Below are 24942 nucleotides of genomic sequence, written 5' to 3'. Positions count from 1 at the left end.
AACTTGTGATAGTGAGATTAATCCAAACTACGAGAGGGTGAAGACTACAGCTATGTAAACTCCTAATTTTAAAACACAACCCTGGGATAATAGTGTGAAAAGAATAAGTTTGGGGGGTTGTGTATCTCTCGAGCGAGTAAGGATACATTTGACCACTTGGGGTCGGGACTCAACCCATCATGAATTTGATATGTTGGCATGAATTCACAAACATACGTCAAATATGCATTTAACAGGAAAGGTTAATGTCATTTTTGCATTGATAAATTTTAATAAAGTTGAATACTTAGTCCAATCCTGAGCCACGACAGGGTATTAAGTCATGTTTGTTCAGAATTAAGTTACTATCTTGTTTGAGGACAAACAATAGTTCCAGTTTGGGGTTTTTGATAAGTGTGTTTTTGCACACTTATTTAGATCACAAATATGACTTAATTACAAGCAAAATGTTTAAATTGTGACTTAATCTCGTTGAATTCATGCAATGTAGGTGTTTCTATGGAAATGGTGTAATTCAGGAGAAAATAGCCGAAAAAGGACTAAAATGGAGCAAAGTGATAGTTCAGGGACCAAAGTGAAATTATCCAAAAGATGGTTCGAAGGACAAATCAAGGAAGTGAATGAGCTAAGTACCAATTTGGTGATATTATGAGATGATGGAGATAAAAGAAACAAGAAAAAGAACCAAAATGAATCAAACTGAAAGTTCGGGGACCAAGTTGCAAATAATTCATAGATGAAACGGGAAATGGAATGAAGATTCAAGAGAGTTAGAGGTCAGTCGAATGAGGAAAGGAGTCAAAGAGGTGAAATATGATTGAAGTATTATCAAATATCAACTTTCAGGCGAAAAGCTATGCTAGTGATTTTTAGCCTCTGCTTGAGATCCATTTTTGGCATAGTAAACATCAGAATTTGAGAAATCCTATTTCTATCAAAAGTGTAGATCATTGAGTTTTCTGTCCAATGAACTTTTAATCACTTCAATCGGAGATTAGGAGAAAAAGTTATGATTAAAATACTAAAAATTGTCTGGCGGAAAGAATCGCATAACTATGCGGTCGCATAGTATAAACTCTATGCGGTCGCATAGAAGCCTCCCGAGAATTTTTTCTCAAAATTTTTTTACTCTATGCGACAGCATAGAAATGTACTATGCGGTCGCATAGGTATATTCTGGGGGCCGATTCTGCAGTTTTCTTATAATCGAAACTCTTTTGGTAACTTAATTTTCAAGCGATATAAATACCAAAAGATGTCTAGAAAGAGGCAGAACGTATTGGAGGTAGAAGAACACTTCTTGGAGAAGATTTACACGAAGAACTTCTAGATTTCTCAAGATTTGATAACTCGGTGATGTCTTTTATCCAAAATCTGATGTATTCTTTTATTTAACCATGTTAGGCTAGATTTTCATGTGCTAGGATTTGCGATGAACCTTATATTATTAATCGTTGATCTTGAATTTTATTTATTTGATGTTAAAACATGTTTTTTTTAATTATTGAATGATTGACATGGATTTTATTTTCTCTACAATTATGTGCACAATAGTTGTATGAGATTTGTGGCTTGTTTTACCCTCAAGAGATGAAAAATAAGTTAGACATTATGTTAATTGTCGTAAAGTTCGATAGGGGATAGAAATATACAGCTATGCTTTATGTGATATTTAAGTATTCATAAATCTTTAATGCATTTTTATATGTTCGCATCCGTCATAGAAATATAGTCAAATCGCATGTGAAAATAAGTTTAATTCTACTCGAGAGAGATTGTTAAACAAATTAGGAATATCGATCTTCATAATTGAATCGTGTCGTCAATTTTATAAAATTCGGATTAAAGGAGATTGATATAAGGGGATTCGGGATCCTAGTACGCATTTCGTTATTATATTTTTATAAAACTTGCACTTAGTTATAATCACGTAGTTAATTTAGGCTTTATATTTATAAGTAGGTTATTAAATCATAATTTAGTTAGCAAAAATATCAAGAATTTCTATTGTTTCGATTAAGGCGACGATAGATAAAATTGTACTAATTAATCTCTGTGGGACGATATTCGGACTCATTTAATCCACTTTATTACTTGTTAACGAACCGTACACTTGCGGTAATTTTAAATTGAAAGAAATAATTTCGTGAACAGCTATGATCTAAAATGGCTCGTTTGGGCTCCATTTTATATCAAAATTTATTATTTTTTCTTTTTTTCAACCACACATTCTTTAATAAAATAATCTTACACTAAAAAAAAAAAATCATTATTTTTTAACCGCACATTCTTTAGAAAAATCATTATTCTAAAATACATTTTTTTCCCCAAAATCTCATTAAAATGGAGACCAAACAAAGGCAGGGTTTTACCACAATCACATCAATCATTATATACAAGATGTCCATCGCTTCAGATTTGCACTATAGCGGAGAGGTGATGCATAGCCTCAGATAAAAATTATTCAGTTAAGGCGCCTAAGGCCAGGACCTAATCGCCTCGGACTAGGTCTGTAGAAGAGGCAAGGTATAATGGAGTACGTATCTTGTATGACTTTAAGGTTACAATTAACCATAGGTCAACAATTAGGATTTCTTAACTAAATAAAAGGAGATCCGAAATTTGCCGCATGCTATTATGAAGATCATGCATGTATTTTTCAAAATTGGCAGAATTCATTACGGTATGTTTTTGTTCCGTCAACATTTCTTAATAAATGGAACATATATATTAAGAGTTATACTCACTGGCATGACAACAGTCTATTCTTTTATAATTAAATATTAGTTTGATTTCTTTTTAGTCTTATTTTAAAATTTTAACGCGAAATTGCATGTTAACTCGTATAATTTAAAGAAAGCTTTTGGTAACGATTCATATTCATTTTATCCTAAGAAAATGGGTTATTACAAGAAAGCAGGTTAATAGGCTGCAATAATGAAGCCTGAAGATTGATTTGGTTCAAAACTAAAGCATGCTTTATTTGCAAGATATGGTCAGATACCAAACAAGGCTAAGGCTCTATGCTTGAACAAAAAGTTGAATATTTCAGTTTTTAGGGCTGAATATATTACAGTAAGATTCCATCCCAAATAAAACAAGTTAACATGCTTAAAAAAAAGTTAAAAAAGCACAAAAAAAGAAAAAAAAGAAAAGAAAAGAAAAGAAGGCATCAAACACAAAGATACTTGATGCCTAAATACTGGAAGTTCGTTATTTTTCATATTTGAAATAAATGGAATGAAACTTTCAGCTTCAACTTACTAGATGTAGCTTTGAAACACATCAGCCCTGCACTTCAATAGCATCATGTTCTCCATTGGATTGTTGTGTCGATAATTCGTTACTTGAAGTAGGGATCTCTGGATTTTCATTGTTTTGCTCGAAAAAAGCTTGCCACTCTTCAATATAAGCTATTTTATCGGGATCTAAGCTTGGCAGCTCACGTTGCTGAAGAATTTCAAGAATTTCTTCTGTTTCACCAAGAAGTAGAGCAGCTTGACGAACACAATTTTTCCTTTCCTTCGTAGAATTATGATGACTTTTCATAGTTATAACATCGGGTAAATTGGTAAGGCAGGCTGCCAATATATCCGAAATCATGATGGATAAATGGTCAAAAAGTCCATCTGTTTGGTAACTGTCATAGGCCAGTAAAATAGTTCGACTAATTCGGTACATTGAGTTTGCAGCTATAATCCTAACCGGCCAATTCAGAGGGTTCACCATGACGAGATCGTTCATGTCTCTGAGGAACTCCATAACAGTCATTTCAGCTACATTGGAAAGCTCTTCTAGTGTCTCCTTAGAGGTTTTGCCTTGGGCATTCGATTTGCAGAGATCCTTATCTTGCCATTTACGATATAATTCAACTCCCATCCATACTATATCTGCTGCATTTCTAATGTTTACTAGAGATCCATTTCCATACAGGCTTTTTTCTATTACTTTTGACAAGGAAAGGCCTTCACCAACAGACCTCAATAACTGATTACCCCTATCACTTGGGATGTTGGGAAGTGCAATAGCGATGCACGTAAGGGTTACCACAGGTAGAGACCAGCAATTCGAAGGCTCCGGGGAATGTAAACTTGGAACGTAATTACTGTCAAATTCTCTCACCCCATTGAAGTTGTTAGATTTACTTAGAAGTTTAATTAGGTTCTTGGGCCGCTGTCTTTTACCTGTCCGGATAAGCTTGTCCACCTCATTCCAGATGTTTTTTACGGTCTTTTTTGGCAGTTGTACTTCTCCTTCAAGTAGCAAGACATAACGGGTAAGATCTAGTTCTGAATCAATGCTTGATTCTGATTCTTTTTTGTTCCAAGAGGCATTTACAACAAGTATCATCAACCAACCGATGAGGTGGAAAGATGAGGCAGAAATGACAAGTACAAGTTTGCTCACCGAAACAATTAGAATCTGTATTCCAATGCAGAGATTAAGAATTAGTCTTATTACTGCATGAAGAAGCTTTTTGCCTCTGGGGTGTCGAATTTGTAAAGGTAATGGTCTTTCTTTCCAGTCCACCAGCCTCTGAATCCAATAATTCTCGATTTTGAATTCACTTTTGAAGCTTTTACTGTCTAGTTCTGAACGCTTGAAGCTTGCAGCAGTGAACCATCTGAAGGCAGGGGCAATAGTTCCCACGAAAACTCCAATAAACTGAGTAGCTAGAATCCATTTAATTGACCACTTATAGGTGGAAGTACGCTTCGAGAATTCTCCGGGCCAAAACAATTGTTGAATATGAGCTTCTACCAAAAAGAAAGCAGTGAACACACAAATCAAACCTGAAGCAGTGCAAGTCACAGAACGTGCCAATACGAACTCGGGGCTCCCTGTTGCTGCCATTAGCCAATATTTTTTCACCACTACTCTCAATTTGTCCACTGTAAAATTTGCATCTTCCATTCTTCCTTCATTGGAAGCTATTCTGTGCATTTCCTGGTACTTGGATTCTATGTAACTTCTGTAAGTTGGAACCATCAAAGTCGAAGAACAAAATATAACAAGTGAAAGAAACATAAAACTAATTGCTACAATTTCTCGATTTTCACCCACTACTGCTGGATCATGAAAACTATGTATGATTTGGCGAAGGTGGATATAAACATTGACGATTACGGTAATTACCAGAATCCCCAAAGCAGTTAGGTTTAGTAGAATCTCATTATCGTCCATGGATCCCAAAGATGTCATAAAATTAGCCATAGCAGTTGACATAAAAAAGAGGCTACTAAGCCGTGCAAGCTTATCGAACTTTCCCAACATAGATTCTGTAAAATCCATTGGTAATTTCATTGCCACAGTTAATAGCGTCAAAGAAGTTGCATTGAGAGAGAAGTACTTACATGGGAACCACAACATTTTGTTCCTAATCCCGTGGAAGGCGTCAGCAGCCATCGCAAGGGAGCAAACTGCAGAAGCTGCTGCAATATATATTCCAATCCATGGCATCGGCGAATCCAGGTTTTCTTGTATATAACGGTCAGAATCACAGAAGAGTAAACTGCATACATCCATACTATAACATCCCGAACTGCAGTTTGATGAATCCATCAACTTATTCAATTGCTTCCCAATAGCTTGCTATCTTGTAATCCTTTGTTTTTCTCCAGTCATTGATTTCATGTTCATCCATCAAAAAATACCAATAATTTCGTCAGAGTCAAATAAAAAATTGACTTGTAATGTCATGATTTCAGGAGAAAACAAAACACCGTTTCTGGAGGGAGGGAACAAAATAAAAACTTTTCTTCTGGATATCAAAAAATATATATATAAAAAATGAAAAAATCTTCTCGAAACAGAAATTTTGGCATATTTTATAAGCCTGTCTTACATTTATGCATACTTTAAAGTTTAAACTATTTTTATTTTCTTAAGAAAATATGTGCATTCTACTAGAAAGGGGGGAGTATTGATGGAAAATGAAGTCTCCAAAAGTTATTTATTTCTTTTGGATTATTAGAATGGATTATTAGAAGAATGAAAGTTTCATTTGTGGAAAAACTTGCTCAATTTCCACAATAAAAGATAAAAAAATTCTCAACATTCAATGTCATAATTTTTCCAGTTTCATAGTCAAGCAAAATTTGTTTTATTATTGAAAAAAGTGAAGTTCATAATGGTAAGATGAGCGTCACTCCCTTGGAATAAACCCCAACCAACACGTTAACCGTAACTTAACACACCGAATGAGAATAATTTTCTGGACGGTTTTAACCTACCACAATTCAATTATTTCAATAATACCTTACTTTTTGTTTTTCAATATGTACTATAAAATCTTTATCATGTACGATTTTTTTGTTATTAATTCAAAAAAAAAAAAAATTAAATCATAGAAGTTGAATTTTATAAGTAAAATTTTCTTCTCTTAAATTTCTGTCATAAATTTTATTTTATTTAGTTGTTTTGAGATTGAACAAATCCTCTCAATAAATTGATATTAAATATTATTTTTACAGCACTTATAAAAATTTCAAAATAACGTGCACTGCACGTTCAACGTTGACTAGTTGTCTTAAATAAAATATAGGTACAATTTCCTTTTAATGATTACATGGATAGAATCACTCCCCTAAATCAAACTAGTGCGTAACACGTGCGTTGCACGTGATTGATATTGTAAAATATATTATTTATATTTAATAATTAGAGTTTTATCTAAAACTTGTAAAAATTCAAGAATCTAACACATGAAAACTTGTACCACATTTCATTTGATGTTGTATAAAACCATCACCTTGCTTTGCTTTGTTATACGAGCCTTCGAGGTAATTAGGTGACTCGACGAAGTCCTTAGACACCTTGTCCAAAGTAAACTACTTTCAAAATGATATGTCATATCCCATTGAAGTGTATTTTCAAGGTGATTAGCATATCTTGTGAAAGACATTTTCTACAGGCACTCGATCAAAGATATTACGTTGACATGCTTAGTCAACTTTTCAGTCTAATCTTTTAGTTTGCATATCTATGACCTAAGGTGGCTACTCTATTTTTATTTTTTATTTTTGTTTTTTGATCATGTAAATAAATATATATTGATCAAAATTGTTTACAAATACTCCGGGCATTCCCAGGCAATCAAAGATGAAGCATAATTACAATTACACCGACGTATCCAGACAATCAAAAATCAAGTGAAATACAAGTACTACAGGCATACTCGGGCGAACAAGGTATTAAACACCTATACAAATACTCCGGGCGTACCCAGGAAGACAAAATAAACAATGCAAAAACATTTACAAACATCCAAATCAAGGATCCAATGCAAGAGACTCAAATTGGATCAAAACATTTGGATACAAAGAGAACATTACTTTGTATACGTGTGTTTTGATCCGTCTAATAATGCTATCAACTTGCGGCTTAATATCTTCAAAAATCCTCCTATTTATTGTCATCCAAATATAATAGACAGAAGAAGCTAGAGCAATCCTCTTAACTTTGCTTTGTCAAGACGTCCATCTTGCTACCTTTTTGATCCACTTCAATGCACTCGCAATAGTAGTCATTACTCTTGTAATCCCCAACCATTCCTTGATATTCTTCCAAATGCAAGAAGAAAAAGGGCATTGGAAGAAAAAGTGCTGGCAGTCCTCCACTTTTGATCCACATAAAACACACATGACATCAATATTAAGATATGTCAATTTGTCCTTAGTAAGCAACCTGAATTGCGCACCAAGCTAGAGTATGAAGGAGTGTTTCGACATGATGTATGGCCTCCAGACCTCCATTGCCCATGCCTTCTTAACCCCAGCCTTTATAAAAAAACCATATGCTTTGTCAATGCAAAAACTGCCCAGATTAGTCCATTCCAGCAACCTGCCAACTACAACCTGGGTATTTCGTTCCTGGCTAATGAGTTAGTCTCTGATTTGTAGAAGTTTCTTAATAAGAGTCGAGTCTCCCTCCTTAACTGTATAAGCTCAGATTTTCGTTCCCCTTAAATACACTTCGTTAATCCATTTGACCCGCAATATGTCCTTCTTTCTATGGATATTCCATAAAGATTTGGCTAGCAAAGCAGAATTCTAGAATTTTATGTCACGAAAACCAAGTCCTCCATCACTTTTCGGTAGGCAAATGTTGTTCCAGGCGACAGGCGACCAACGGTTTCTTCGACCCCCAAAGGAATTTACGGCACAAGCAAATAACTCTTGAGGTTACCGTGGTCGAAATTGGGAAAATGGAGAGCCAAAAACATTCAACTCCTTGAAGAATGGCCCTCACAAGTTCCACTCTTCCCGCATAAGACAATGAAGCTTTAGACCACGCACAAATGTATGCTGAAATTTTATTGATAAACGCATCATAAGAGCTGATTTTCAGTTTTTGTGCCGCAAGTGAGATACTCAAATAACAAAATGGCATCAATCCCTTAGACATATTTGTAAGGCCATATATATTGTCAAGCTCTTGCCCATGAATACTCGCCGTGTACAAGCATGATTTGTCAACATTCATCCTAAGACCGGATGCCTTTCCGAAATTGGATAAACAATCCATCAATATAACCACCGAGGTTTGATCACAGAAAATATCCCCTTCGTAGTCGTGAGTTTATCCGTAGCAATTGGTTTGCCAATGATTGAAACAATCTTTGCTAATGCTCTTGGTTTCCAACAATCTAAGGGTAATCCCGGTAATTTAGTCCAAACCGGCATAGTGCTCACTTCCTCATCATCAAAATCGAAGCATCGAGGCATTACGTTTAACATCGACGTAGACCTTTTTTTTCCCTTAAAGAATCCATGAAGACTACCGTTAAGAGCAATAGAATATGAAGGAGTGGTAATACACTCCATCACCTAATGAATGAATTTGCTTGGAAAATTCAGTCCATGAAACACACTTTCAAGAAAACTCCAATCCACCGAATCGAACGCCTTCTTAAGGTCTATTTTAAGAAGACGTCTAGGGGCCACTCTCTTACGATTATATTGCCTCAAAAGTTCTTGTGCAAGATGGATATTCTCTGTCATACTTCTACCTTCCACGAAGGCGACTTGTACTTGGTCAACAATAGTACCAAGTATAGGCCTTAATCGGCAGGAGAGGATCTCAGCGATGACTTTGTAAAAACCATTGCAACAAGCAATAGGCCTATAGTCTCCCAACGAGGTAGCGTGAGTTCCTTTGGGGACCAATGCAATTACCGTGTGGTTAGTTTGCTTGAGGAGAGAACATGAATAAAAAAATTTCTTGATCGCTCCCATGAAATTGACACCCACGATATTCCAAGCCTTCTTAAAGAAATAGGAGGCATAACCATCCAGCCCCATTGACTTATCATCCCTGATGCTAAATAAAGCCTCTTTGATTTCCTATTCCGAAACACTTTGAACAAGTTCGAATGCCATTTCGTCCGATAACACGGATCCATTCTTTAAGATATCAACATCAATAGGTTCTGCCAAACTGTTTTTCCCTAGTAAGTTGCTGTAGAAAAAAAATTCATTGGCCACTTCATCTAAAGAGGAAGTATATGAACCATCATCTTTAAGCATCATAGCAATGAAGTTCCTTTTAGTATTCCGTTTCACCATTGAATGAAAAAATTTGGTGCATTTGTCACTATCCTTAAGGTACTTTCATTTTGCTTATTGATAATAGAAGCTCCTCTCCGATTCACAAAGGTACATAGCACTTTTCCTCAAGTGTGCAACCTTACTTTGGAGTCCAATATTAAAAGGATCATCATGCAACTCAAGTTGAGCTTCTTTAAGCCATAAAATGGCCATGTGAGCCTTCGAGGATATGTGGGCAAAATGCTTTTCATTGAGTTTACGTAGCACTCCCTTAAGGCATTTTAACTTCTTACAAAGATTAAATTGCTTCGTACCCCTAATCACTTGGTTCCAACAATCATGTACAATCCCAAGGAAATTAGCATGATTAGTCCACATATTGAAGAAAGAAAATGATGAGTTTTGGAGTGGAAAAATATATAGTAGATGAAGAATTACTTCATCTTGTGACTAAGGCGTCAAATATATATCAAATGATTTCGAAAGAAAGAATATTTTTTTTTCAGTTCAATATTTGATGGAATTGATACTTTAGATAGAAATAAATCATATCTTGTAAATTATTTCTTTTTTAATCACATTGAAAATTTTGATATTCTCAACGTAATTAAGGCATCAAATGGATCGCTGCAAATGAAGCACAAGACTCAAAAACGAAGACTTTCCATTGAATCTTTTTTATGAGAATTAAAAGCTCCAATTTTATTCTGCGCAATAATAATTAGGCTCCACAATATAACATTTTTAGTGTACTCCGATTTTGAGCTACTTTACAAGAATAATATTTATACTCGGTAATAATTGTTTGAGGGGCAGTGCCACTACAATGTCACAAAAATAACAAGAAAATCGTAGCAATAAACAAGTCAAAAGGACCATCAACAAAGCTGATCAAACAAGAGGACTGATCAAAGAATCATGAAGAGCAAGATTTAGACAAACTATATGAAATAGTTGTTGGGTAAAGAAAGTCTCCTTGTTTGACAAATATGACAATATTCATGCATATATTCTAGCCACTTTATTTGACAAATTAGATAAAAGTACATGCATTTAATGCAAGGTTGGCTCTATTTGAAAGTCATGCTGGGAATTCATTTTCTGCCACTGTTACCATTTACTAAAGCCCCATTTGAACCCATTAAATTAAATTTCATTTTTCTCTCTCTTATATTTAATCACACAACCTTTCAACCACTCACTTTTAAAAAAAAAAGAAAAAAATTACCATTTCACCCATTTTCATTCAAAAAATGAGGGTCAATCGAGGGTAGAGAAAGCGGGCGAATTTTATAAAAGCTAATAGAAGGCAGCAATCTTTTTACATTTCACATTGAAAATTTTTATACTTCAATTAATCGGGAGGAATTAGCCTATAGATGAGGGATGATTGCTGTAGAAAAATGTATCCCATCTCCAAGTGAAATTTCATTCTCAGAGAATTTGTAATCTTTGAATGATACTATTCGAAGAGAGAAAGATAATAGAAAAATAGATAAAATTAAAAAGAGAAAATAATATTATCTCTTGAGCATTTTTTACTTAATTTTTCATATTACAATAGAGATTAATTGTTGTCATCATCTTGTATTTAGATAGTATTATTTTAATTTTCCTACTATAGTGAAATTCTTCTATACTTTCCCGTGGACGTAGCCTAAATTGAGTGAACCGCGTAAATATTTGTGTTCATTTTTAACTGTATTTTTCTCTATTCCATTTTCATCAAAGCCAAACTTGACCCATGTTGTCTTAACAGTAGTATCAGAATCAGGTTTAGTACAGGATCGTTCACTATTTACATACATGGTACTATTTTGATCGTGAATAAAATTGCAGCGAAGTATGAGATTGAAAAGTTCAATGAAAATAATTTCTCATTGTGGAAAATGAGAATAAAAGCAGTTTTGAGAAAAGATAACTGCTTGGCGGCAATTGGACGGAATTTCGAGCAGTTACTAATGATGGAAAGTAGAACGAGATAGTTGGCAATGCAATTGGTAATATCACGTAGCACTAGCCAATAGAGTATTGTCAAGTCAAGTATGGCGAAGAAGAAGATAGCCAAAGAGATATAGGATATACTGACAAAGTTGTACGACACCAAATCGTTGGATGGTGTCAACTACAATGACCAACCACATCAACACCCTCAACACCTTATTTTCATAGCTCACATCAATGGGGCATAATAAAGATGCGGATGAACGTGACGAGATCTTACTTCAAAGTCTACCAGATTCATATAATCAACTTATCATCAACTTAACTAACAACCTTGAAAGTGTAGACTTCGATGATGTTGCAACTGTGGTTCTTGAAGAAGAAAGTTGGACCAAGAACAAAGAAGACAAATTGACAAGTTTACATTAGGCTGAGCTTTGATGCTGATGATGAGAGGAAGATCAACGGAACGTGGCTCCATTGGGAGTCATAATATGAGTATATCAAAATCCAAAAGTAAGAAGAATAACAAATGTCATTACTGTGGCAAGAAAGAGCACTTAAAAAGGGATTGTTGGAATCTCAAAAATAATGAAGAAGCCAAAGAAAAAGGTCCCCAGATGTCAAGAACTCAAGGTTGTGTAGCAAGCACCTCAAATGATGGTGAAATTTTATACAACCACCAGTTGTTGAAAGCAAAAAATAGTTTTCTAATGCCTGGCTTATGGACTTAGGAGCTACATGGTACATAACACTAAGGATGAAATGGTTCCATCGGTATGAACTTATCTTAGGATGATTTATATTTATGGAGAATAACCATGCCTTGGAGATCGCTGATATTGGTACCATCAAATTGAAAATGAATGATGTTACAATTCACATCATCCAGGAAGTACGACATGTAAAAGGCCTGAAGAAAAATATATTATCTTTAGGGCGACTAGACAGCATTGACTGCAAAACCTATATACAAGATAGGATCATGAAAATTGTTAAAGGCATACTTCTGGTAATGCAAGCTTAAAAGATAGCTGCAAATTTGTATATGCTTAAAGGAGAGACACCGCGAGAAGGAGAAGTATATGTTGCATCGACAAATTCAGTAGAAGAATTAACGACGATGTGATACCACATGTTAGAATATGGTTTGAAAATTTTCTCTGAAGAAAAGCTTCTTCCAAAGCTTAAAAAGGTATCGTTACCATTTCGTAAGCATTGTGTTACTAGTAAGAAGAACAGATTGAAGTTCAGCAGTTCTACTATTGGAAGTAAAGCTATCCTAGAGTTGGTTCATTCTGATGTTTGGCCAGCACCGGTTATATGCCTAGGAGGTGCAAGATACTTTGTATCTTTCATTGATGATTACTCTAGGAGATGTGGGTGTACCTAATTATGAGAAAAGCAGACATGCTTGTAGTCTTCAAAATATTCAAAGCACATGCGGAGCTTGAATATGAAAAAATGTCATGTGTATGAGGATTGACAATGGAGGAGAATATACTGGCGATGACTTTGATAAATTTTTGTCAACAAGAAGGTATCAAGAGACGATTCACAATGACATACATTATGTTCTGTCGAAATCCGACAAGTGTATGGGTTAGTTGTACAAGTAATAATTGTAATGAAAGTTATCGTCCTACAGAGAAGTAGGCTCTATTCTAGCATATTTGATATATTTAAATTCGTAATTGTAACAAAAGATTCTTGGTTGGTCACTAACTAGGTTTTATAACAAAAATTTGTAAAATTAATAACAATTGGTTTAAGAGTCAAATGTGGGTGACTGTTTTAGATTTCGACTCCACTCATCAATTCTTAGTTCTAATTCTTAACCAGTGATAATTAACTCAATTCATGCAATTGTGATAATCGATAATTTCAATTTTATTTATTATTCTTTTCCAAGATATTATAAACCTATGATTACTATGAGACAATCCTATTCCTAATCCGAATTTTAATGGCAAATATGCATTGACGTTTAGGATTATCACACATGATCGTACAAGCAATAAATAATATTTCTAATATTTATTGTCCATGTATTCCATAAATAGTGTTTTACTTATCGTGAGTTTTTCAACACTACGAATAAGCAACTTATTGTCATAATTTTGCGCAAACATTAAAACAACATAATTGTACATATTAATGGAATCACAATGCAAGAATTAAGATAAAAACACAAAAGTCTCAAATTAAAAACTAAGAATCAAAGAGTTTTTTCATCCATCTAATACGAACGATTTTAACCTTGCATATTAATGTATGAATTATAAAGTATGAATTATAAAGAAAATAATAGAAAGTCATCACCCGAATCATTAAACTATATAGAAAATTTGAAAATCTTCAATTTATGCCTTCAAATCGGTTGGTCAATGCTTGACCAACCAAGAGTGACCAACCTCTTGGCTGGTCGATGATCAACTGACATGGATGGTCGATGGTCAGCTGGTCAACGGCCCGACGTCGATCGATCGTTGGCCAACGGATACTCTCACTCCCTCATTCTCGCTCTTGTTGGAGAAAGAAGAAATGATGGTTCTATACATGATATGCAGAAAAGTAAGATTAAAAACCCAAATTAAAGGGAGATAGAAAAGAGCGTTACTTTGACTATTGAATGAGCAAGAAGATTGATGGAAAAAGGAATGAAAAACTCACCTTTCTATATAAACAAAGACTTTGAATTCACTGGGGGGGGATTCCTCCTAAAACCCAAATCCACTCATGGGATGTCATCTATGCAGTATTGACATCACATTACGCCACTTGGACTGTTCAATCCAATTATATAATACCAACTATCGATGAAAGATGTCTAGACAAAAAAAATGCGTGGAGAGATGAAGATGCTACCCGTTATCGATAAATATAGATAAGCGGTAGAGTGGCTAGTGATATTGGATGACATTATTAATTGTCTACGATGACCAACAAGGTGAAAGCTACTCAATAGGCACTCTACATTCATGTTTGGTTGTTGACCACTATGAGGCACTCTACGTCCATGCCCGACCATCGACCCCATGAACACTCTACATCCATGCTAGATCTTCGACCCCCATGAGCACTCTACGTCTATGCTAGGTCGTCGACCTCCATGAGCCCTCTATGTCCATGCTTGATAGTCAACCACCATTAGCACTCTACGTTAGTGCCTGACCGTCGAACCCATGAGTACTCTACGTCCATACCCGATTGACGACTCCCATGATTACTCTATATCAATGCTGGGCCGTCGACCCCATGGGATCATCTATTACCATGCGGCTGACCCAATAGTTAGCCATAAAATCATTAATAAATTGGATAGCGATTACGGAACCGCTGTCACGGATGCAACCAACTGTTAGATAGTTGGATGCTCCCACTCAGAACGTAGGGTAGTGGAAAAGGTATGTGAGACACGTGGCATCGTAACCATCCAGAATTCATGTGGCTTTAGGTACTTATAAATACACCCAAGGTGAAATAGGTATTTCTCAGGAGAAATTTGACTATCTGAATACCTTATTTGCTTTTCTTCATTCAATACTAATTCTCACGCCGGAGGTAAAACGAGGGAGAAAGCCCCGTCCTCATTTTTCAGGAAAAACCTCTTGTCGGAATAGTAGAAGCACAGTACGTAGCTAGGGGTACAAAGTTATTGTTTCACAATTATTTCATTGGCGCCATCTGTGGGAAACTCCATTGAAGATAAAGGTTATGTCAAGAAGTGATACACGTTTGATGGGGAATGAGGCAAAGATGAAGTCGAAGTCAGCTGCAAGGGGTCCCAACCCACCACCACTATCGTTGTATGTAACGCAAAGCCAGTTTAGCACTTTGAGGCTTAGTTGGCAGTAATGATGACCCTCTTGAAGAATCAAGCGTAGAGAGCCACGTTCCCGCCACCAAACTTAGAGGCCCCCACCTATCATCTAACTGGTAACGATGACTCAAGGACTCCAGGGACGACGGTTTTGCAACCCTCACAGCCCATAGTAGACTTGGAATGGAGGATGGACGAAATCATGACCCAGAAGATAGATGATACACTATTTAGGAGAAAGGACAAACGAATAGGCAAACGGTTTTAGAAGAATATCCCTTTGCACCCGAAATCATAGCTGTCCCTCTATACTTTGGATTGTATAGATTTTGAAGGCACATAAAGGAGTAGAAGCTAATATAGTTGATAGATTACCAACGCCCTTTTTCAACTGTGAAGTTTCTATTATCGATAAATGGGTTGGTCAATAGCTTATGACCAATGATCTTATTTTTCTGAATGTGATTGTCTGAGGATGAAGCTGCTTACTTGAGTAGGGTTTAAAAGAAATTGGTTAGATGTGTAATCTGTGAAGAGACTTAAACCTTTATCAGATATATATTAATAGAATGTAGCATTTTAAAAGAAAACTGAATTTTTGAAACCTACTCGAGTTCTCATAAGATTGATTATATTTACAAAAATTATGCTTCCTGTCATCTTGATTCTAACTAATATACTTCAGCAAACAATCATCTCAGTTTTATGACACCATCCAAATTATATGTGGAATAAAAATTTCAAAGTAACTTTCCATTCCATGCAAGGGTATTGGACTTCTTACCCCTTTATGGTAACCAGACACACGTCTATAGTCCAGGGCATTCTTCATTTTTAATAAGAGCATATGTTTCTCGATACAACAAAAGGAATTTTCTGTTCTCAGGAACTTCATAGATAAAGAATTTGCTATCTTCTTGACCATAACATGTACTTGCTATTAAGGTAATGTGGCTCTTGCTGTCCCTTGAATTCTTTTATGTGCAACCATGGAATTGGCAAGAACTAATATAGCTAGTCATGTATTGGCTGCCTTGTGGTATCATTCAAGCATATTTTAGCGTAATTATTGGAGATGTACTTGAGAGAACGAACATAATTGCAGAAAAGTTTATTTAGTTAGAAGACGTGGACCAGTACAAGCAGCATGTACTACAAAAGAACTACGTGAAGTTCTTGGTAATTTATTTGCCTTTACCTATTTCTAGTATTGGCAATAATATATACTATATCTTTTCATAATTTCACTAATGCCCTTTATTTTGGGTCTTAATCTTGTACTCCTTATCCGTATCTTGTTCAGTACAAAAAGACAAAATCCACGTCCAAATGCAACAAGCGGTTTATGTACTAATTTTATTTTGGTATTCATGTCTTAATTTAATATACAACTATATGGATTAGATCACTACGACCTAACCATTTTACCTTTTCCCGTGCTTCAATTAAAAGTCATATGGAGTGTATTCGTCTTTTGTAATAGGTTTGTGGTTGTGTTGGAGTTGGAGTGGGGGTGGAGGAGAAACTTTGTAATGCCATCTATTTGCATTTGTCTAAGATTTGGAATCATATCACTCGAGTGAAAGGGACCTTATGGAACTCTGAAATTTTTTATTGAAGTTTTTCTTATACTACTGGAAATATGACGTAGTTCTTTGTTGGCATTATAGTGTATAACTGTTCACGAAATTATTTCTTTCGATTTTGAACTGCTGCAAGTGTACAGTTCATTAACAAGTAATAAAGTTGAATATTAAGTTCCAAATATCATCCCACAGAGATCCAGTAGTTCAACTTTATCTACCTTAGCCATAACCGAAATGAATTTATCAAATTTAAAGTTTTAACCTAAGAAAGCCCTAATTTAGCAAACCCTAATTAGGGAAAATCCTAATTTGACTAAAATGTTTGTTGAATGAATTGAAAATGCAAAATGATCTATCTAAATGAATTTAAATGCAATGTGATGATTGTAACGCAAGTTGATTTTTTTCAATCAGAATTAAACGCACTAGGATCGCGAATTCCTATGTAATGATTACTTAAAAAACCCGAATTTTACAATTTGACAACACTATTGGATTATTGAAGAATCAATGCTCCTAAATCTATCCAACACACTCTCTTGAGCAATATTGAACCTATTCTTATATACCACCAGCCTATATCTCTATGACGGAAGCATATACAAAAGAATGCATGTAGTTTTATGAGCAATTAATGATTCACGCAAAGCATAGAGATATATTTCTATCCCCTGTCAGACCCTACGATGATTTATACCTTGTCAAATCTATTTCGCTTCTCTCAAATGCAAGAAATAAATCACTACATATCACATAATTACGTGCACTTAATTATAGAATAAATTCATGCATATAAACCTTTCAAATAATTGAATACACGTTTAATTGTCAAATTGCAAAAATTAAAATCCAAATATTACATTACATAGTTCATCGATCTCCTAGTACAACAAAATCTAGCCTATAATGGAGAACATAAAATAATACATGAATTCTTGAAGATAAAACATCACCGGATTATAGATACGCGTGAAATCTTAATGTTCTTTGTGAAATCCTTTGTAAATCTCCCTCAAATTTGTCTCCAAGATGTGTTTTGTTCTCCTCCAATGCATTTTGACCCTAATTCTGACGAGTCTAGGCTTTTATATCATGTCTTCATCGAGTTCCAAAAGAGTTTTCGCGTAAACAGGTAACTGCAGCATTGATCCCCGAATTTTGCCTATGCGACTACATAGGTATAACCTATGCCACCGCATAGGTATCAAGATTTTGGGATTTTCAATTTTGGTAGCCATTCTCGCGACCGCATAGGTATAACACATGCAGTCGCATAGAGCACATTTTTTAAGGTATTCATTTTAGTCCTTGAACTTTCCTCTCTTCCACTTTGGCCTCATTTCTTCCTTCTTCTCATTCCATCGACCAATTTATACCTCCAATTTGTACTTGGCTCAATCAAATCTTCGATTGCTCCTTCGGTTCATCTTTTGGATATTTGCATTTCAATCCCTGATCTTTCACTTTGTTTCGTTTTGGTCCTTTTCGCTCATTTTTTCTCATAAATTCCACCATGTCCATCATTATAACCTACAATGTAAGAATTAAATGAATTTAAGTCACAATTCAAACACTTTGCTTGTAATTTAGTCATGCTTGTGAGTCATATAAGTGCATAAAAACGCACTTATCAATAACCTATATCATAAATGATATGTATGATGTTTTTGAAAAGCGTAGTTCAACTAGTAAACTGGAATCTTTTTTCAGGCATTAAAGACTTATCGATTCACGTTAAGCAAGCTGATTTAGTTACAACCCTAGCAGATGAGGTAAATTTTATCTACAATAACTTGTGTGCATTTTATTTCATAGTTAATTCTATAGCCTTTTTGGTCTAGTTTTATATTCGATTTTTGCATTTTCACTTTATACTTGGAGATGGTTTATTTTTAATTTTTTTGGTTTATGACAAGGTAGAGATGAAGAACTATAGGATCTGCAGGAGAGTTTATGAGTTGATTTCGAAGGCAGCCTGATCAGGACCTTCTCATCCTCTTCCAGGTCAACGTGAACTGCACTTAGTCTTCTTTTGTAAACCAGATAGGTTTCTAGAGTCAGATGATAGAAGTGGTAATGTAGTTGGTGTACGCCTTGAGGAGACAGCTCTCCGAGGTAAATTTCCTTCATAATAATTTTTGTTGAAAAGGTTTGTAAGAATAATAGTGCTTCTTTTTCTTTTTTGCTTTATTCATTATTTCTTGCGCATTATAGCATGTGAGCTTATTATTCGAGCTGTAGCCAGCATCAAAATTTTGCTGTTGAAGTATGCAAAAAATAGATATTTTCCAATTTCTTAAATCCTATGCAATATTTTCCTGATTAATCAACTCATTGAATTGGGTGATGAGAATATAATTCGAATGGCCTTAGGAATGTTTTTATGCATTTAGAGTTTATTTACAATGTTTTCTGATAAAACCACATGAAAGCATATTATATTTGAAGCTTTTCAAAATTTGCTTTAAATTAAGTTTATGACTCATTATCCATATCTCTTACTTGACATTCAACAAGAAGCACTTCTCGTTCTATCTTGATTCCGAAACCACATCTAACAAATAGTGGTTAAGGCAAAGCAGGCCTCTTTAAAGTTGAAATGAATCAGAAAGCACAAGGTCATGTGTGTAAGTTTAATACATTTTTCTTCATCTTCCTGGTCATGAAGAAAACAACCTTTGGAACGTCTCCAACCGCGAATAGAAACGACACACTATCATTAATGGGAAACCGTGTGAGGAGGCGAGTGGGGGTAGGGTTAAAATGTAGCTGACCGACATTATATGATCGGAATCAAATAAGATTTTGGTCTGGAAAATAGGAGATTGTATGTTTCTTTTTCTCTCTCTTGTGTGTATATGTTTTGTTCCTTCATTCAGTTGTTTTCCCAATTTCCCAATTTGTATATTTTGTCTTTTTTTCCTCCTCAACCTTTGTACACTCAAGAGGCAGAGTCTTTTGAAAGTTTATGCTTTTCAATTTTATTATGATAGTAGAAATTCCATTGAGGTTGAAGATCTTTTGCAATTTGCAAAAAGTAACTTAATATTTTACATTTTATCGTGTAGAGAGTATTTTCCTAATTCTTTTTGTAGAGTAAAAATTTGAAATGAGAGTTCTTGAAGTTTGCAGCAGCTTTCTACAAATTTTACTTTATGCATCATTGCTCCAGACTTGTGTTATGCGCCAAATTAGAGTATGCACACCAATGACTGAGTATATTAAAACACGGAGAGATTATATGTTTTGCCACTCAAAAGAATTTTTAAGGGTTCTAAAGTTGCTGTTTATACATGACACCAAAAGTTTTATGCCTTCATTTTTTTTTTCTTTGTCAATAATGTCACTATTAATCGAACATATGCTCTTCCTTGATTCCAACATGTGGGCTGGTGTATAAGTAAACAAAATTCAGGTTTTTGAAACTGTTATAAACAGTTTCTTATCTATTCATTTTATATTGGGTGATCAAAGTGCATTCAAGTTCAGAGTTGGTCACATTAATGTAGTACATTTTTGAATTGAGCATGTTTTATATCTGGCAAAAGAACCACAAATTATCCCTGGTTTACCTATGCTATTTTTTACAGGAGATGATCAGGGAAAATAAATTGCAGTTGGTACAGGAGTATTTGAAGACACATCATGCGGGTAAATGCCCTGGAGCTCAACTTATGAGTGTAAACGTCCCATGAAGTTGTATTCCATCTCTGTTTTCTCTACCGTTTATGATTTTACTTGCGTATGCTAAAATTCAGTTGATGCTAAGTGAAATTGTGAAATACTCGATATTGTAATGTATCGTATAGGGCTTTGGGGATGGATTGACCATTATATTTTCAACTACTATTAGATTTCCGGCGAAAAGGATAACATCAAAAGAATATGAAGAGAGGAAGGTTTACATATGGGAATGGGGAGAGGATTTCTTTACTACATACAATTATTAGTTAGATTTTTATTTTTAGTGTGTGCTCTTGTTGCTTGCAGGTTAGTGCTGAAGAGCATTAGTTATAAATCAGTAGCTATTGACAGTTTACCATTTGATCATTACAAAGGTACATCGAAAAAAATGGTATTGTAATATAGGTTTATGCTTCATTTTTACTCAATTTATGTGGTCGTTATCTAATCCCAACTCAAAAGCCAGGCCATACAAGCATGTAATTTAGCAGATTTGAAAATTAGAGAAGTCTTAACTTCATTCTTGGACGGCAGTTTATCTTGTGCTTCAGATATTTCTGACAGGAGTCATAATTTTCAAACTCTGATTTTTCAACTGCAAAGAAATATGATTCCTTCATATCTTTGTCTTTATCTTAGTTTGTTTTTCAGGAATTGTTCCAAATTTTGGAGGTCGAGTCTTGGCCAATTCTTCCGGAGATCTTCCACAATATGAGACTGGCTTATATGTGTGTGGATGGTTGAAGATGTGCTGAAGAAACAGTGAGTGTACTTCTTATTCCACGATGTTCTCTTATCCATGGTCATCGTCAGTGAATCTTTTTCAATTTTATCATTCAATGATAATCTGGGATCGTGTTAAATTTTTGCTAACTAAATCTACTGATCACCCAAAAACCATGGGTAGGTTGTGAGCATTTCTGAGGACATTGGGAAAGGAGTACTAACATCTGATTCAGCAAAGCCCGGGAGAGGACTCCTTCAGTTGTTGGAAGGTAGGATTATCAAATCTGTCCAATTTGATGATTGGGAAAACATTGATGCTAAAGAGAAAAAACGCGAAAATTTGAAAAACAAACCCAGGGAAAAACCTGCCACGTGGGAGGAATTGCTCCAAGTCGTCAGTGGATGAAATCATAGTTCTCTGTGGATTGCGTAGATAGTTAACCCTTCAAACAGACTAACGTTGAACATTCTAGTTTTGGACAAGGAGAGATTGGGGCAATAAGCCATTAAGAATGTATTTGACAGAATGTCAGAAATTTAATTTAGTTAGCAGCTATAGTCTTAACTGGCCAATTCAGAGGGTTTTCCATGAGGATGACCTCCGCTCCGCTAGAAGAACTCTGTTACAGTCCTTTCAGCTTTATTGGAAACCTATTCTAGTGCCTCCTTCTGCCTTGGACACTCGATTTACAGAGCTCCTTATCTTGCCACTTAAGACATATAATTCAAGTCCTGCCCATACAGCATCTATAGCTTTTCTGACGTTAGTTAAAGATCCATTTCTACCCAGGCTTTTCTCTGTATGTTTCAACAAGGAAATACCTTCATTCACACTCCTCACTAAGTAATTAGCACTGTCAATTGCAATGTCAGGAAGTGCAGTTGCAATGCATGCAAATGCCACCACAGGCAGATGCCAGCAATTAGGAGGTCCTGAGAATGTAATTGGAACTAGATTATTGTCAAATGCCCTCACCCCACTAAAATTGTTAGATTTATGTAGTAGTTCAATTATGTTCTTCAACTTCTATCTTTTACCTATGTCGGTCATCTTGTTCACCACATTCAAGGTGCATTACAGGGTATTTTTAGGAATTTGTGGCTCTCCAAGTAGCGATAGCTGGTAAGATCTAGTGGTGGAAGCATGAGGCACAAATGAGCAGAAAATTTTGGATTATGCTTGAGATAGCAGCATATTATTGCAAACATACCATGATCAAGAAATTTGGTAAATGGATGTCAAAACAGTGTTTCTTAACATGAATCTTCACGAACCCTCATAAATGACAACTTGAAGGTTCTAAATCCAAAGAGCCTGACAAGATATGCAAGCTTTAAATATCCATATAGAGATTGAAGCAAGCTTGAAAGAGTTGGAATCTTTGTTTTGATGATATAATTAAAAATTTTGATTTTATAAAAAAATGAAGATGGATCATGCGTATGCAAGAAAGCTAGTTGGAGTAAAGTTGTGTTCTTAGTTTTGTATGTGGATGGCATACTACTAATATGAAACAATATCCCCTGCTTCAATCTATGAAATTGTTGTTGCCCAATAATTTCTGCATGAAGGATATAGGAGAAGCAATATACATCCAAGAATCAAGATCTATAGGGATGGATTTGCCAGATTGCTTGACTTATTTCAATCTACGTACATTAACAAAGTGTTGAGAAAATTTAGCATAGAAGAGTCCAAGAGAGGGCTCTATCCCTCAAGGCATTGGATTTCTCTTGAAGGATGTGTTTGAAAATATAGGTCGAGATCACGTGGATAAGATTCTTTATGCTTCGGTAATAAAATCTATTTTTTGTGTGATGCTATGTACTAGATCTGATGTTTCATATGCTTTTTGTGTCATAACATGTTCCAAGTGAATCCCGGTAAGAAACACTTAATCTACGAGACCTAACTCTCAACATATCTTAGCTCCTCTTCTATCCATGTGTACGTTACTTGCACAAATGGACACCACATTAGACTACACAAGGCCGTAGCTCTAGCAGGGTTGTGACTGCTACGTACTCTCTGATGCTCAAGTCAATCGAAGAAGAATATATTTGGGTTTTGGAGAGAAGCAATGGACGAAATAATGGGTACCAATTTGAAAAGAGAATTGTCGATTGCAATTACAAGAATTTTGTTACTCAAGTTTTTGGATTGCCTTTGAAGGAAGGAAACCAAGGATTTATAGGGACTCCCATAACCCGAACTAGGCTGAAAAGCTATGATCTAAAATGGCTCTTGTTTGGGCTCCATTTTATATCAAAATGCATCTCTCTCTCTCTCTCTCTCTCTCTCTCTCTCTCTCTCTTAACTACACATTCTCTAATATAATAATATTACATGTAAACAAAAAAAAATTTCATTATTTTTTAACCACACATACTCTAGAAAAAATCACTATTCTAAAATAAATTTTTTCCCAAAATCTCTTTAAAATGGAAACCAAACAAAGGCATGGTTTTACCACTTTCAGAGCAATCACATCATTCTATAGAGTGTACTCTGTGCAACTTGGTCAAGGCGAGGATTGTAGAAGATGTCCATCGCATCAAATTTGCACTACAGCGGAGAGGTGTTGCATAGCCTCAGATGAAAATTATTCAATTAAGGCGCCTAAAGGTAGGACCTAATCGCCTTAGACTAGGTCTGTAGAAGAGGCAAGGCATGATGGAGTGCTTATCTTGTATGCCTTTGAGGTTATAATCAACCATAGGTCAACAATTAGGATTTTTTAATTCAATAAAAAAGAGATCCAAAATTTGCCGCATGCTATTATGAAGATCATGCATGTATTTTTCAAAATTGGTAGAATTCATTATAGTGTGTTTTTGTTCCGCCAACATTTCTTAATAAATGCAACATATATATTACGAGTTATACTCAGTGGCATGACAGTAGTCTATTCTTTTATAATTACATTGCACAGGCAGGATTCTGTTGAACGTTATGTTAGCGTTTTTAATGTTGAAAATTGTTTAGTTTTTAATGTTGATATTAGTTTATTGTTTAAAGAAAAAGTGAATTCGTTAGTTAAAAACAGAATCATTGGATGTAAGCTATGATATTAATTTTGAAATGGAATGATTTAATATAGTAACATTTTACTGTTTTTGCAATGGAAAGGAGAAAAAGGAAAGTAAGACGCGTACAACAAACTTTAAATTTCAAGAGTAGTAATTTATTTCTATTTGGTGGAATCTGAAGTCTTGCACATAGACAAAGATATAGATAGATCATGTTACTTTTTCCAGAAATACAAAATAGAACATTGATTACTGTCTCCTGTCACAAAAGTAGTCGTAAAAGTATCATAGATGTTATTCATTCATGTTTTTCTTTTGAGGTGATCCCAATAGTTCGGTCATCGATTTTGGAGCCTGTGTGAGTCCCTTTTTTGGATTTTGGCTCTACTTCAATAGGTACATTTGATGGTTGGAAGAGAGACCTTTTTGCATGCGGTGGATTGATTTCTTTAGTCGTGGTGGAAATGTCATCGGGTCGTCCGGACACCTTGTTCTTGCCTTTTACGTCTTTGTTGTTGGAATTTTTTTCCATTTCAATTTGCTTGTTTGCATCTTCTGTAACAATTGAGGAATCAATTTGATTTGCCTTGGAAGAGTTGAA

General features: G+C 35.1%; 1 pseudogene; it reads left to right on the top strand.

The window, feature by feature from the left end:
• The window catches only part of LOC111384989, a 47628-nt pseudogene extending 25911 nt beyond the window's left edge, over positions 1 to 21717 (top strand).
• Positions 21718 to 24942: the final 3225 nt, after the last annotated feature.

The sequence above is a fragment of the Olea europaea genome, unplaced genomic scaffold (genome assembly GCF_002742605.1).
Source record: "Olea europaea var. sylvestris unplaced genomic scaffold, O_europaea_v1 scaffold307, whole genome shotgun sequence".
NCBI lineage: Eukaryota > Viridiplantae > Streptophyta > Magnoliopsida > Lamiales > Oleaceae > Olea > Olea europaea.
The sequence above is the reverse complement of the archived record's forward strand: the minus strand, read 5'-3'. Positions and strand labels throughout refer to the sequence as shown.